Raw genomic sequence first — 14,760 nt, forward strand, 5'->3', positions numbered from 1 at the left:
AGTCACTTCAAATATGAATACTCATCTGATTTTTATACTTGATTTATATGTGGATACCACATTTCTCTCTTTATTATTATTATTTTTAATAAAATGCTGAAGTGGTAGGTAGATACAAGATAAAGGTAGAAAACATAGTTTAGTGTTGTAAGAGAGCAAATGTAGATGATCAGGTGTGTGCCTGTAGACTATGTGTTAATCCAAGCTAGACAAGGGCAATAAAACATCCACGTATGCAGAAGATTTCTCTCAGAACAGGGGGGGTGAGGTTCTAAGCCTCACCTCTGTTGATCCCCAATTTCTCACCTGATGGCCCCCCTGGGACTGTGCCTGTCTTAGGTTGTTCCTCCCTTGAGGAACCTTACCTGTCTCTGGCTAACCAGTCATCTTCCGGGGCCATACAGGGAAATGTAAAGTTGGTAAGTGAGAGAGAAGCCTTATTGTTTGAAAAGGTTAGCTTTTTACATCTTTGCATATTTATGCCCTGTGGCTTCTATGCCCAGCATTTGTCTTGAGGTATCTTTACCACTTGGAAGAATTATGATACTCGGTAAATTTGATATGAGGCACGAATTCTATTTAAGGGTTGTAATTAGGAAGGAAGAAGAAAAGCTATAGAAGTAGCAGGTGGAAGAAAACATGGGAAGATTGATTATTTCTTTGACATACATTCTTGTAGAGTAACTTCAGGATGTATAGGTTTTAAACTACTAATTAAATTGCGCACACACATTAACATAATAGGAATACAGTTACATAACCAAAGCAGACCTACAATTACCAGCCATCTCCAGTGAAACCAAGAAAACCAGTTAGGCACCTTAGGCATTTGTGAAAACTTATCTATGATATGGTGGATATTGTCCAACTGAACTTGAACAGTCAGAGAAATCAGACAAATTAAAACAACCCATTCCTGGGGACTGTTCACATCCCATATGTTCTTTTAACAGTAAATGGTCTGTAGTTGTAAGATTTTGGAGCACTACAATTTGCACTTCTCCTAATTCTTGGTTGAGTTCCAACAGTATAGATCCAGTCAAATTTGTTGTTTTACTGTATGCACAGGCCAGCTTAGATATCTCCTTCCTCATTCCCATGGCAAGTCCAGGAACTGGTGGGATGAGTGCATCTACAGCTGTAGCAGTGCGTGGATCTTTGTTGGGGTTTTTTGATGATCATCTTCTGGCATGAGTCTTCCAGAGAGTGCAGATGTTGGAAGTTCTTTTTCATATCGTATCTTAGTTCATTTTCGGGGTAGCCCAATTAGGCTTTGATCCTCTGTATAAACACAAACAGACCCTTTGCCTACACTTTTATATGCCCTTTATACCCTTGTGTAGAACTCGTTGGAGGTTACCACACAGGAACTGCCCTTTTTTTTTTTTTTTTTTGCTTTGTTTTTGGTATCACTAATCTACACTTACATGACGAGTATTATGTTTACTAGGCTCTCCCCTATACCAGGTCCCCCCTATAAACCCCTTTACAGTCACTGTCCATCAGCATAGCAAAATGTTGTAGAATCCCTACTTGCCTTCTCTGTGTTGTACAGCCCTCCCTTTTCTCCTACCCCCCCATGCATGCTAATCTTAATACCCCCTTACTTCTCCCCCTTATCCCTCCCTACCCACCCATCCTCCCCAGTCCCTTTCCCTTTGGTACCTGTTAGTCCATTCTTGAGTTCTGTGATTCTGCTGCTGTTTTGTTCCTTCAGTTTTTCCTTTGTTCTTATATTCCACAGATAAGTGAAATCATTTGGTATTTCTCTTTCTCTGCTTGGCTTGATTCATTGAGCATAATACCCTCCAGCTCCATCCATGTTGCTGCAAATGGTTGGATTTGCCCTTTTCTTATGGCTGAGTAGTATTCCATTGTGTATATGTACCACATCTTCTTTATCCATTCATCTATCGATGGACATTTAGGTTGCTTCCAATTCTTGGCTACTGTAAATAGTGCTGCGATAAACATAGGGGTGCACTGGTCTTTCTCAAACTTGACTGCTGCATTCTTAGGGTAAATTCCTAGGAGTGCAATTCCTGGGTCAAATGGTAAGTCTGTTTTGAGTATCTTGATGTACCTCCATACTGCTTTCCACAATGGTTGAACTAATTTGCATTCCCACCAGCAGTGTAGGAGGGTTCCCCTTTCTCCACAGCCTCGCCAACATTTGTTGTTGTTTGTCTTTTGGATGGCAGCCATCCTTACTGGTGTGAGGTGATACTTCATTGTAGTTTTAATTTGCATTTCTCTGATAATTAGTGATGTGGAGCATCTTTTCATGTGTCTGTTGGCCATCTGTATTTCTTTTTTGGAGAACTGTCTGTTCGGTTCCTCTGCCCATTTTTTAATTGGGTTATTTGTTTTTTGTTTGTTGAGGCATGTGAGCTCTTTATATATTCTGGACGTCAAGCCTTTATCAGATGTGTCATTTTCAAATATATTCTCCCATACTGTAGGGTTCCTTTTTGTTCTATTGATGGTGTCTTTTGCTGTACAGAAGCTTTTCAGCTTAATATAGTCCCACTTACTCATTTTTGCTGTTGTTTTCCTTGCCCGGGGAGATATGTTCAAGAAGAGGTCACTCATGTTTATGTCTAAGAGGTTTTTGCCTATGTTTTCTTCCAAGAGTTTAATGGTTTCATGACTTACATTCAGGTCTTTGATCCATTTTGAGTTTACTTTTGTATATGGGGTTAGACAATGGTCCAGTTTCATTCTCCTACATGTAGCTGTCCAGTTTTGCCAGCACCATCTGTTGAAGAGACTGTCATTTCGCCATTGCATGTCCACGGCTCCTTTATCAAATATTAATTGACCATATATGTCTGGGTTAATGTCTGGATTCTCTAGTCTGTTCCATTGGTCTGTGGCTCTGCTCTTGTGCCAGTACCAAATTGTCTTGATCACTATGACTTTATAGTAGAGCTTGAAGTTGGGGAGTGAGATCCCCCCTACTTTATTCTTCTTTCTCAGGATTGCTTTGGCTATTCGGGATCTTTGGTGTTTCCATATGAATTTTTGAATTATTTGTTCCAGTTCATTGAAGAATGTTGCTGGTAGTTTCATAGGGATTGCATCAAATCTGTATATTGCTTTGGGCAGGATGGCCATTTTGACGATATTAATTCTTCCTAGCCACGAGCATGGGATGAGTTTCCATCTGTTAGTGTCCCCTTTAATTTCTCTTCAGAATGACTTGTAGTTTTCAGAGTATAAGTCTTTCACTTCTTTGGTTAGGTTTATTCCTAGGTATTTTATTTTTTTTGATGCAATTGTGAATGGAGTTGTTTTCCTGATTTCTCTTTCTGTTGGTTCATTGTTAGTGTATAGGAAAGCCACAGATTTCTGTGTGTTGATTTTGTATCCTGCAACTTTGCTGTATTCCGATATCAGTTCTAGAAGTTTTGGTGTGGAGTCTTTAGGGTTTTTTATGTACAGTATCATGTTATCTGCAAATAGTGACAGTTTAACTTCTTCTTTACCAATCTGGATTCCTTGTATTTTTTTGTTTTGTCTGATTGCCGTGGCTAGGACCTCCAGTACTATGTTAAATAACAGTGGGGAGAGTGGGCATCCCTGTCTAGTTCCCAATCTCAGAGGAAATGCTTTCAGTTTCTCACTGTTCAATATAATGTTGGCTGTGGGTTTATCATAGATGGCCTTTATTATGTTGAGGTACTTGCCCTCTATTCCCATTTTGCTGAGAGTTTTTATCATGAATGGATGTTGAACTTTGTCAAATGCTTTTTCAGCATCTATGGAGATGATCATGTGGTTTTTGTCTTTCTTTTTGTTGATGTGGTGGATGATGTTGATGGACTTTCGAATGTTGTACCATCCTTGCATCCCTGGGATGAATCCCACTTGGTCATGGTGTATGATCCTTTTGATGTATTTTTGAATTCGGTTTGCTAATATTTTGTTGAGTATTTTTGCATCTACGTTCATCAGGGATATTGGTCTGTAGTTTTCTTTTTTGGTGAGGTCTTTGCCTGGTTTTGGTATTAGGGTGATGTTAGCTTCATAGAATAAGTTTGGGAATATCCCCTCCTCCTCTATTTTTTGGAAAACTTTAAGAAGAACACGTATTATGTCTTCCCTGTATGTCTGATAAAATTCCGAGGTAAATCCATCTGGCCCGGGGGTTTTGTTCTTTGGTAGTTTTTTGATTACTGCTTCAATTTCGTTGCTGGTAATTGGTCTGTTTAGATTTTCTGTTTCTTCCTGGGTCAATCTTGAAAGGTTATATTTTTCTAGGAAGTTGTCCATTTCTCCTAGGTTTCCCAGCTTGTTAGCATATAGGTTTTCATAGTATTCTCCAATAATTCTTTGCATTTCCGTGGGGTCCGTCGTGATTTTTCCTTTCTCGTTTCTTATACTGTTGATTTGTGTTGACTCTCTTTTCTTCTTAATAAGTCTGGCTAGAGGCTTATCTATTTTGTTTATTTTCTCGAAGAACCAGCTCTTGGTTTCATTGATTTTTGCTATTGTTTTATTCTTCTCAATTTTATTTATTTCTTCTCTGATCTTTATTATGTCCCTCCTTCTGCTGACCTTAGGCCTCATCTGTTCTTCTTTTTCCAATTTCGATAATTGTGACATTAGACCATTCATTTGGGATTGCTCTTCCTTTTTTAAATATGCTTGGATTGCTATATACTTTCCTCTTAAGACTGCTTTTGCTGTGTCCCACAGAAGTTGGGGCTTAGTGTTGTTTTTGTCATTTGTTTCCATATATTGCTGGATCTCCATTTTGATTTGGTCATTGATCCATTGATTATTTAGGAGCGTGTTGTTAAGCCTCCATGTGTTTGTGAGCCTTTTTGCTTTCTTTGTACAGTTTATTTCTAGTTTTATGCCTTTGTGGTCTGAAAAGTTGGTTGGTAGGATTTCAATCTTTTGCAATTTTCTGAGGCTCTTTTTGTGGCCTAGTATGTGGTCTATTCTGGAGAATGTTCCATGTGCACTTGAGAAGAATGTGTATCCTGTTGCTTTTGGATGTAGAGTTCTGTAGATGTCTATTAGGTCTGTCTGCTCTACTGCGTTGTTCAGTGCTTCCATGTCCTTACTTATTTTCTGCCCGGTGGATCTATCCTTTGGGGTGAGTGGTGTGTTGAAGTCTCCTAGAATGAATGCATTGCAGTCTATTTCCCCCTTCAGTTCTGTTAGTATTTGTTTCACATATGCTGGTGCTCCTGTGTTGGGTGCATATATATTTAGAATGGTTATATCCTCTTGTTGGACTGAGCCCTTTATCATTATGTAGTGTCCTTCTCTATCTCTTGTTACTTTCTTTGTTTTGAAGTCTATTTTGTCTGATATTAGTACTGCAACCCCTGCTTTCTTCTTGCTGTTGTTTGCCTGAAATATGTTTTTCCATCCCTTGACTTTTAGCCTGTACATGTCTTTGGGTTTGAGGTGAGTTTCTTGTAAGCAGCATATCGATGGGTCTTGCTTTTTTATCCATTCTGTTACTCTGTGTCTTTTGACTGGTGCATTCAGCCCATTAACATTTAGGGTGACTATTGAAAGATATGTACTTATTGCCATTGCAGGCTTTAAATTCGTGGTTACCAAAGGTTCAAGGTTAGCCTCTTTAGTATCTTACTGCCTAACTTAGCTCACTTATTGAGCTTTTATATACACTGTCTGGAAATTCTTTTCTTCTCTCCCTTCTTATTCCTACTTCTCCATTCTTCATATGTTGGGTGTTTTGTTCTGTGCTCTTTCTAGGAGTGCTCCCATCTGGAGCAGTCCCTGTAAGATGTCCTGTAGAAGTGGTTTGTGGGAAGTAAATTCCCTCAGCTTTTGTTTGTCTGGGAATTGTTTAATCCCACCATCATATTTGAATGATAGTCATGCTGGATACAGTATCCTTGGTTCAAGGCCCTTCTGTTTCATTGCATTAAATATATCATGCCATTCTCTTCTGGCCTGTAGGGTTTCTGTTGAGAAGTCTGACGTTAGCCTGATGGGTTTCCCTTTATAGGTGACCTTTTTCTCTCTAGCTGCCTTTAGCACTCTTTCCTTGTCTTTGATCTTTGCCATTTTAATTATTATGTGTCTTGATGTTGTCTTCCTTGGATCCTTTCTGTTGAGGGTTCTGTGTATTTCCGTGGTCTGTTCAATTATTTCCTCCTCCAGTTTGGGAAGTTTTCAGCAATTATTTCTTCCAAGATACTTTCCATCCCTTTTCCTCTCTCTTCTTCTTCTGGAATCCCTATAATACGGATATTGTTCCTTTTGGATTGGTCACACAGTTCTCTTAACATTGTTTCATTCCTGGAGATCCTTTTATCTCTCTCTATGTCAGCTTCTAAGCGTTTCTGTTCTCTGGTTTCAATTCCATCAATGGCCTCTTGCATCGTATCCATTCTGTTTATAAACCCTTCCAGAGTTTGTTTCATTTCTGTAATTTCCTTTCTGGCATCTGTGATCTCCCTCCAGACTTCATCCCATATCTCTTGCATATTTCTCTGCATCTCTGTCAGCATGTTTATGATTTTTATTTTGAATTCTTTGTCAGGAAGACTGGTTAGGTCTGTCTCCTTCTCTGGTGTTGTCTCTGTGATCTTTGTCTGCCTGTAGTTTTGCCTTTTCATGGTGATAGGAATAGTTTGCAGAGCTGGGACGAGTGACGGCTGGAAGAACTTCCCTTCTTGTTGGTTTGTGGCCCTCCTCTCCTGGGAGAACAGCGACCTCTAGTGGCTTGTGCTGGGCAGCTGCGCGCAGACAGGGTTTCTGCTTCCTGCCCGGCTGCTATGGAGTTAATCTCCGCTGTTGCTGTGGGCGTGGCCTGGCTCAGGCCTCTGCTCCAAAGTTGTGGAGTCGCGTTGGAGGGGGAGCGGCAGGGAGGCTCTTTATCTCCGTAAGGGGCCTCCCTGCTCCCTGTAGCCCAGGGGTTAGGGTGCCCAGAGATCCCCAGATTCCCTATCTCTGGATTAAGTGTCCCACCCTGCCCCTTTAAGACTTCCAAAAAGCACCTGACAAAACAAAACAATGACCACAAAAAAAAAAAAAATTTAAGAAATAAAAAAAGTAAATGAATAAAAAATGGCCGCTCGTTTTGATTTATTCTCCGGCGCCAGCCTCAGGCATCTGCTCACCGGTCTTGCTGCCCTGTTTCCCTAGTATTGGGGTCCCTATCCCTTTAAGACTTCCAAAAAGTGCTCGCCAAAACAAAACAGAAAAAAAAAAATGGCCGCTCACTTTTCTTATGTCCTCTGGCGCCAGGCCTCCGGTACTCGCTCACCGGTCTTGCTGCACTGTTTCCCTAGTATCCAGGGCACCACGCATGCACTGTGTCTGCACTCTGGCCCGGATGGCTGGGGCTGGGTGTTCAACAGTCCTGGGCTCCGTCTCCCTCCTGCTCTGCCAATTCTTCTCCCGCCGGGAGCTGGGGGAAGGGGCGCTCGGGTCCCGCCTGGCCGGGGTTTGTATCTTACCCCCTTTACGAGGCACTGGGTTCTCGCAGGTGTGGATGTGGTCTGGATATTGTCCTGTGTCCTCTGGTCTTATTCTAGGAAGAGTTGTCTTTGTTATATTTTCATAGATATATGTGGTTTTGGGAGGAGATTTCCGCTGCTCTTCTCATGCCTCCATCTTGGCTCCACCCTGGTGTTTTGTATTCTTTAGTGTAAAAGTCTTACACCTCCTCGATTAAATTTATTTCTAAGTATTTTATTCTTTTTTATGATAATGTAAGTTGGATTATTTATTCATTTTTGGATTGTCTATTGCTTACTGCATAGAAATAATATTTATTCTTGTATATTGATTTTGTATCCTTGCTGATCTTGTTTATTAGTTCTAATAGTTTTGTAGTGGATTTCTCAACGTTTTCAATATACAAGATCATGTCATTTGAGAACAGAGATAGTTTTACTTCTTCCTTTCCAATCGGGATGCTTTTAATTTCTTTTTCTTGTTTAACTGCTCTGGCTAGACTCCCCAGAGCAATGTTGAATAGGTGGTAACAGTAGACATTCTTGTCTTAATCTTGATCTTAGGGGAAAAGCATCACGAGTATGAGGTTCGTTGTGGGTTTCTCATAGATTGCCTTTGTCAGGTTGAGGAAAGTTCCCTTCTCTTACTAGTTTGTTGAGTGTTTTTACCATGAAAGGAGGTTGGATCTTTTAGAATTTTTTTTCATCAATTGAGATGATTATGTGCTTTTATTGCTTCACTGTATTAATATGGCATGTTATACTGATTCACTTTCATATGTTAAATCAATCTTACATTTATTTATTACTGCTGAATATTCATAAAGGATATTGGTTTGTAGTTCTCTTCTCTTGTAATGTCTTCATCTCGCTTTGGTATCAAGAGAATACTGGCCTCACAGAATGAGTTGGGAAGTATTCCCTCCTCTACTTTCTGGAAGTGTTTTAGAAAGATTGGCACTAATTCTTTCTTACACAGTTGATATAATTCACCAGTAAAATCAACTAGTCTTGGGCTTCACTTGTTGGAATTTTTTGACCAGTGGTTCAATCGCTTTACTTGTTTTATGTCTATTTAGGTCTTTTTTCCTTTTTTAAATTCAGTTCTGGCAGTTTGTCTTTCTAGAAATTTGTTCATTTCATTTATATTACTGATTTGTTGGTATACAATTGTTCATAGTATTTACCAATAATTCTTTTAGTTGTGTAAGTTGGTAGCAATGTCCCCCATTTTAATTTCTGATTTTAGTAATTTGAGTCTTCTCTCTTTTTCTTCTTGGTCAGTCTAGCTAAAGTTTTGTTAACATTTTGACAAAAAGATTGATCTTTCAAGGAGCCAATTTTTGGTTTCATTGAGTCTCTCTATCGTTATTCTATCCTTTATTTCACTTATCTCTACTTTATTATTTTCTTCCTGATACTTGGCTTTGAGGTTAGTTTGCTCCTCTTTTTCTAGTTCCTTAAGTTGGAAGTTTAGGTTATTGATTTGAAATCTTTTTTTTAAATATAGGGATTTACAGCTATTTATTTCCTTCTGAGCACTGCTTTCACTACATCTCTTCATTACTTTTTGCCCAGTAATTGTCCATTAGATGGCTATATCACATTTTATTTTACTTTTATTTTCAGGTTGAGATTTTATTTGTATTTGAAAATTACTTGTTCATATTCTTTCTACTTTTCTTAAGCCACATTTTATTCCTCCATTCATCAGCTGATGGACACTTGTGTTTTTTTCCATTTTTTTGGCAATGCTTAACATGCTGCTAGGAATATTCATGTTCAAGTCTCTGTGGGGACATGTTTTCAATTCTCTGAGATATACACTTAGGAGTGAATTGCTGGGTCAAATGGTAACTCTGTGGTTAATCTTCAACACCCAAGAGTTTAACATCAGTACAACAATATCATTTAATGTAGACGTATTAAAAATTTCCCAGTTTTACCGATAATGCCTTTTATAGCTGTTTTTGAAGTGTAGGTAAAATTTACATACGGTGAAATTCACAGATCTTCGATGTACACTTCAATAAATTACAATAAGTATATACCCCTGTACTACACCCACCCCAAACAAGATACAGAACATTTGTATTGCCCCTCAAGTTTCTCTTTCCAGACACTTCCCTGAATCCCTCCACAGGAGAAATGTTTTCTCATTATTATGTTAATGGTGTCTCTGGGGAAGATAATAAAGAGCTAATGTTTATCTCAACTTAAGAATTTGCAAAACACATCTCCTTCACTTTTTTTAACTTGGAGGCAGACTGGAGAAAGGGAGTGATCATGAACATTGGCACTAAATAAACTTTGTTCTTATTCTACCATTTATTAGCTGTGTGCTATGGGCAGATTACCTAGTATCTCTGAATCTCAGTTTTCTCAAATATAAAATGGGTCATTCATGAAAATCAGTTAGGAAAACATATCTAAAGCACCTGGCACCATGTGAGCACCTACTAAACATCAATTCCCTCTCCACTTCCCCGTCTCATCCTTACTTGATTCTCAGAACAACCTTGCTTCAATAATTTATTCGTTCCACAAACATTTCTTGATCATCTACTGTGTGTCAGGTGCTGAGCTCTGGGGAAACAGTGTGAATTAGAACAGTCACTGTCTCTGCCTGCATGATGGTTGACAGTCAAGAAGGGAAGATGGAAGACAGGTGTTAATCAAATAACCATACTAAAGGTTAAGAAGATGAACCCAGTTCTCTAAAAAGGTATTATGGGGGCCCTGACCCTCTCAGGTCTACTGATCCGGGAGAACATCTGGAAGGAGGTGACCCTTTACATGAGAACTGAGTAAATAGGTCAGAATGAGGCAGGGCTTTTAGGGAGCAGAGGAGGGTAGTCCAGGCAGAGGAGACAGGACGCGCAAATGCCCTTTTTGTAGGAACCGGGGGAACTACAAACAAAGAGTCGGGACCCCAGGACATTGGTGAGAAGCAGACTTTATTGGTGCGGGCACTGGCTCTGCGGATTCCTATCCAAAGGCTGAGCCCCGAGCAGAGCAAGGCCGTGCCTTTTACACATTCACTACAAGGTTAAGGGGAAGTCAGCACCCAGGAAATGTTGCAGTGGGAGTGTTAGGTAACTATAGGTGTATCCAGGGTGCTAGTTATATTTTAATCTATCTCTGTAAAGGTTACCAGGATACCCTACTATAAACTAATGGGCCTCCATGACTACGATCAACAAGCTATTCCATACCACTGAGTCTCAGTTGGGGGGAATACATTGTTACACTGTTTCAACCTCAAGCACCCAAGCACCCTGTGAGTCCTCTACATTCCTGAAGCCTCAACAGAAACTGTCTCCTGGGCTTCCTACCACACCCTGTGGCTAGAGAGCATGGTGCATTTAAGGAAGCAAAGAAAGGCCAAGTAGCTACAGCAAAGGCACAAACGTAGCTGAAGGTAGTGAGGGCCAGACTTTGCAAGGCCTAGTGAGTCGTAGTAAGAAATCAGGTCCTTAGTACAAGAGCAAAGAAGAGCCACGGATGGCTTTTCCACAGGGATGGGGAGTAGGAGCATGACATGACCAGATCTGCCCTTAGAAGGCCTTGTATCCTGAGACCTCAAGGAGACTATGTTGGTGAGGAGCTGGTTGCCTGGGGCAGGATGGTGGTGGTGGGAGGGGTGGGAGAATTTAGCAATCTTTAGGGATTTATTAGGTAAAACAAACAGGACTTGGAGATTGCCTGGAGGGAGGGAAGGAGGGACTCCCAGGTTCCAGGTGTGAGCCATGGATGAAAGGTGATGCCCTCAGATAGGAACTTCCAGAGGGACCAGGTCCGAGGGGTTAGGGAGGAGCTGCGTACTGTCATCTCTGTTTTGAGTTGAAGAGGCTGAGGTCCTGTGAGGTAAAGGGACTCGTTATGGCCAGACAACTGGGTGAGGTGGGAGGGGCAGGGATGCTGTTCTGAGCGAGGGCTGCTCTGAGGGAGCTTCCAGCTGGTGTGCGTGGTGAGGAATGCAGGTGGTGGTTAGAAATGCTCTGTTGCTTAAGATCTGGGAGCATCCATGTCTGCGCATTCTGGAAACAACTTCACATCTCATATGGAACACAGACAGCGAGCATGAAGCCCAGAACTGCTTTCTGAGGGCGCAAAAAGATCCTGGGCAGCAGCCACCTGCTGACAGCACGCTGTGCCTGGCACACAGTGCTCAGTGCCCAGTGGCCCTCTGCTGAGGCTGGTCTGGCACCTGAAGGTTGAGGACCAAGGAGCGATGCTTTAGCTACTTACTGTTATCCGCCTTTAGGCTATCTCAGATTCAGGGGTCAGATTAAGACTAGTGGTCCCACCCTCCCCTGGATCCCAGATGCTGGGGCAAAAAGGGAAGGCAGGGGACTGTGTTAAGCCTTTACACCTATGGTGAGGATTTAGTTACTAGATTGACTTGAAGAGTCAGCGAGCTCCCATTTGAGGTTCAGAGAGGGGAGTGCTTTTGCCTGAGGGCACACAGCCAGTAAATGGCAGAGGTGAGGTTCCAACGTGGATGTCCAGCCCCTCAGCCTGAGCCGTCTCAGCAACAGGCAAGACAGAAGCTAGGTTTCAGCACAGAGGTCAAGGTTGCTTTGGGAGATCCTCAGAGTTCAAGAATTTGAAAAAGTGAAACTAGTGCTGATACAATTGGCAAAACTGAATTTCAATTTCCAAAGCACCCCCACCCAGGGGACGGATAAAGTTCCTCAATTGGGAGAATAATTACATCCCATTCAAACACTTGGCAATTTGCCCCAAAAGATAATTAGCTGACTGCTGAAAATAAGGAGAAAGCCCACACAGGCTGGGAGTCATGGAAGAAGTGGCAACAAATGATGGTTTTTTTTCAGAATTATGAATATCGACAGGCCAATTTATGGATTGTATTGGGTGTAGACTCCTTGTTTGTAGTTCCCACGGTTCCTGCAAAAAGGGCATTTGCGCATCCTGTCTCCTCTGCCTGGACTAACCTCCTCTGCTCCCTAAAAGCCCTGCCTCACTCTGACCTATTTACTCAGTTCTCATGTAAAGGGTCACCTCCTTCCAGGTGAAGAGAAGTGTGCTTCACGCTGCCCTTGGGGTCAGACTAGGGTGAGGCTAGCCAGTCGCTTCACCCTAGTCCCACCCTGCTTGTGAGACCCCCAGGGCACAGAGTCAGTGACAGGCAGTGAAGCTGGGCCCCCAGCAGGGAGGAAGTATTTATGAGCATTCGATAAACCCCAGACATTTGCTTAGGAGCTTTGCCAGGAGCAAAGCACATTGACCCATCTCTCCCCCAGGGAGCTCACAGGCTCCTAGAAAACAGAGCAGGAAACTGTTTGGGGTGGAACCTTGATGTGGTCTTAAATAACCTACCATCACATATTGAGATGGTTTCCTTTTTCAATTTTATTTCAATCTATGTAGGCCAATATATTTTCCACACCTCCCTACCACTTGCTTTTAAAAAGCCTTTGGCAGGCAACAGATTCAAGCTAGAATACACTGATTCTGTGGTCATAGTTTCCCTCTATTTATGGCAAATGAGACTGGTTTTCCACTTACAATAACGATTTAATTCTAAAATAAATCTATTGGAGTTAAAAAAAAAAAGTGCATCTACTTGAGGAAGCCTGTTGACCAGTAATGGCACAGGCGGTGACAAGGACATGCCAGCAACAGCCGAGAGGTAGGCAAGCGGAGACACACTGCTCCAGCCAGCACCATAGGCTCGCAGCTCTCCTGTGCAGTCCCTGTCCCAACCAGGTCCAAAATACCCTAAAGATTAGAGAATTTTCCTTTTGGCCTGGGATCAACTGCCAAAGCACCGGATTGGGATCAAAGAATAATTAACAGCCTTGGTATTGTTTTCTGTGGGGTCTATTTTCCTCCCTCCTACCCTTGCCCCTGGGAAAAAAAATATATAAACAAAAGTTGGACTCAAGTCAACACGTGTGAGTTGAATGTTGTTTTGCAATTAAACTCTTAAGATATTTTAAGGGGGCAGTGACAAGAAAGGTGGACAAGGCTTTCCACCCAGAGAGAAAGACAGAGAGGGGTGATGACTTGGGCCACCAGTCCCAAGGTTGGAGACCCAACTCCCAGCACCACGGTCAGCTTTAGATCTTTAGATGCTGAGCACTATGGTGTCCCTTATCAACCTCTTCCCGTGAAATTTGAAATATAGTTAACATCAAACCACAAACACATACCTAGAAAGTATGATAAAATTAAAACTAGTTTATACTTCTGCTTTTAAATTTGCTGATTGCAAAATCCTAAATTAGATTGTCAGGAAGAATGTTTGTTCTTGGGTTTTGTTTGGATTTGGTGAGGTTGAGGGAGGGGAGTCTTAACTTTCTTCGTGCCCTGGGCACATTTTTTAGCCTAACCACTGTTTACTAAGGGAGGGTGAAAGTAGGGTGGGAGTATGGCCCAGCCCAACCCAGGGACTGCCCCTGCGCCCGGGCACAGGATGTTGATGTGTAGATGTCAGGGCCACTCTGCACTGTCAGCCTGACATCAGCCCTTCAGCCAGCAGGTCAGGAACCTCTCTAGTCTCCCTTAGCATCAGCTGGATTCTCAGCAAGCAGTTATCGGAGTTTACTCCACACACACACCCTGTGTTGAGACATAACAAGAGATCCGGGAACACAGATATATGAAATGGCCAAGAAAAGGAATAAAATAGTCTACCATCCATTTTCATAATATGCAGAGGTTTGAGACACCTCATTCCTAGTCTGTCAGAGCAGGGCAGGGCCAAAGACCGTGGCTTGCCCAACCTTGTCATTTCACAAATAAAAGAACTAAGATTTCAGCATTACCAGTGGTTCCTGTGTAGGAACTTGGGTGTGTGCAATTTAATTATAGACACATCCTAGCACACAGTAGGTACTAAAAAAAAAATCTTCATTGAATCCGAGTAAATCTTCCTTGAAGATTTGCAGGAGAAAAGAGGGTGGAGCCAGGCCTCAGCTGAGCTTCTTAGGCGTGGTGGGCAGGTGGGTGGGGTGGGGGAAGAGTGCGGGGTAGGTGGCATCCAAGGCAGATTCTGACCCACCTTCTCCCCAGCGAACTGTGGTCTGGTCTAGGAGTCGATCCTGTATCTACATGCACAAGCACCAAGATTGTGCAGAGGAAATACTTTGCTGGAAGTTCTACTCCTGCCCCACTCAGACGTGCCATGACCAGCCCAGCTGAGGCCTGGAGTAGGTGCCTGGGTACTCTCCCCTGGACCCTCGGGGATTCAGTGCCCACACTCTGGGGTTGGTGGCCATCATGATCATGTCTACAGACCATTTTGGGCAAGTTGCTTTCTGTCCCCTCCCTGTGGTGG

General features: G+C 42.2%; 1 protein-coding gene across 1 annotated transcript in view; it reads left to right on the plus strand.

Annotated features, from left to right (window-relative positions):
* Nucleotides 1-14,587: 14,587 nt before the first annotated feature.
* The window catches only part of ALPL (alkaline phosphatase, biomineralization associated), a 58,776-nt gene continuing 58,603 nt past the window's right edge, over nt 14,588-14,760 (plus strand). Inside the window, exon 1 of the mRNA XM_057499812.1 lies at nt 14,588-14,728. The gene's annotated coding sequence lies outside the window, so the exon portion shown is untranslated. The remainder of the gene's footprint in view (nt 14,729-14,760) is intronic.

The sequence above is a fragment of the Manis pentadactyla genome, chromosome 4 (assembly GCF_030020395.1).
Source record: "Manis pentadactyla isolate mManPen7 chromosome 4, mManPen7.hap1, whole genome shotgun sequence".
Taxonomy (NCBI): domain Eukaryota; kingdom Metazoa; phylum Chordata; class Mammalia; order Pholidota; family Manidae; genus Manis; species Manis pentadactyla.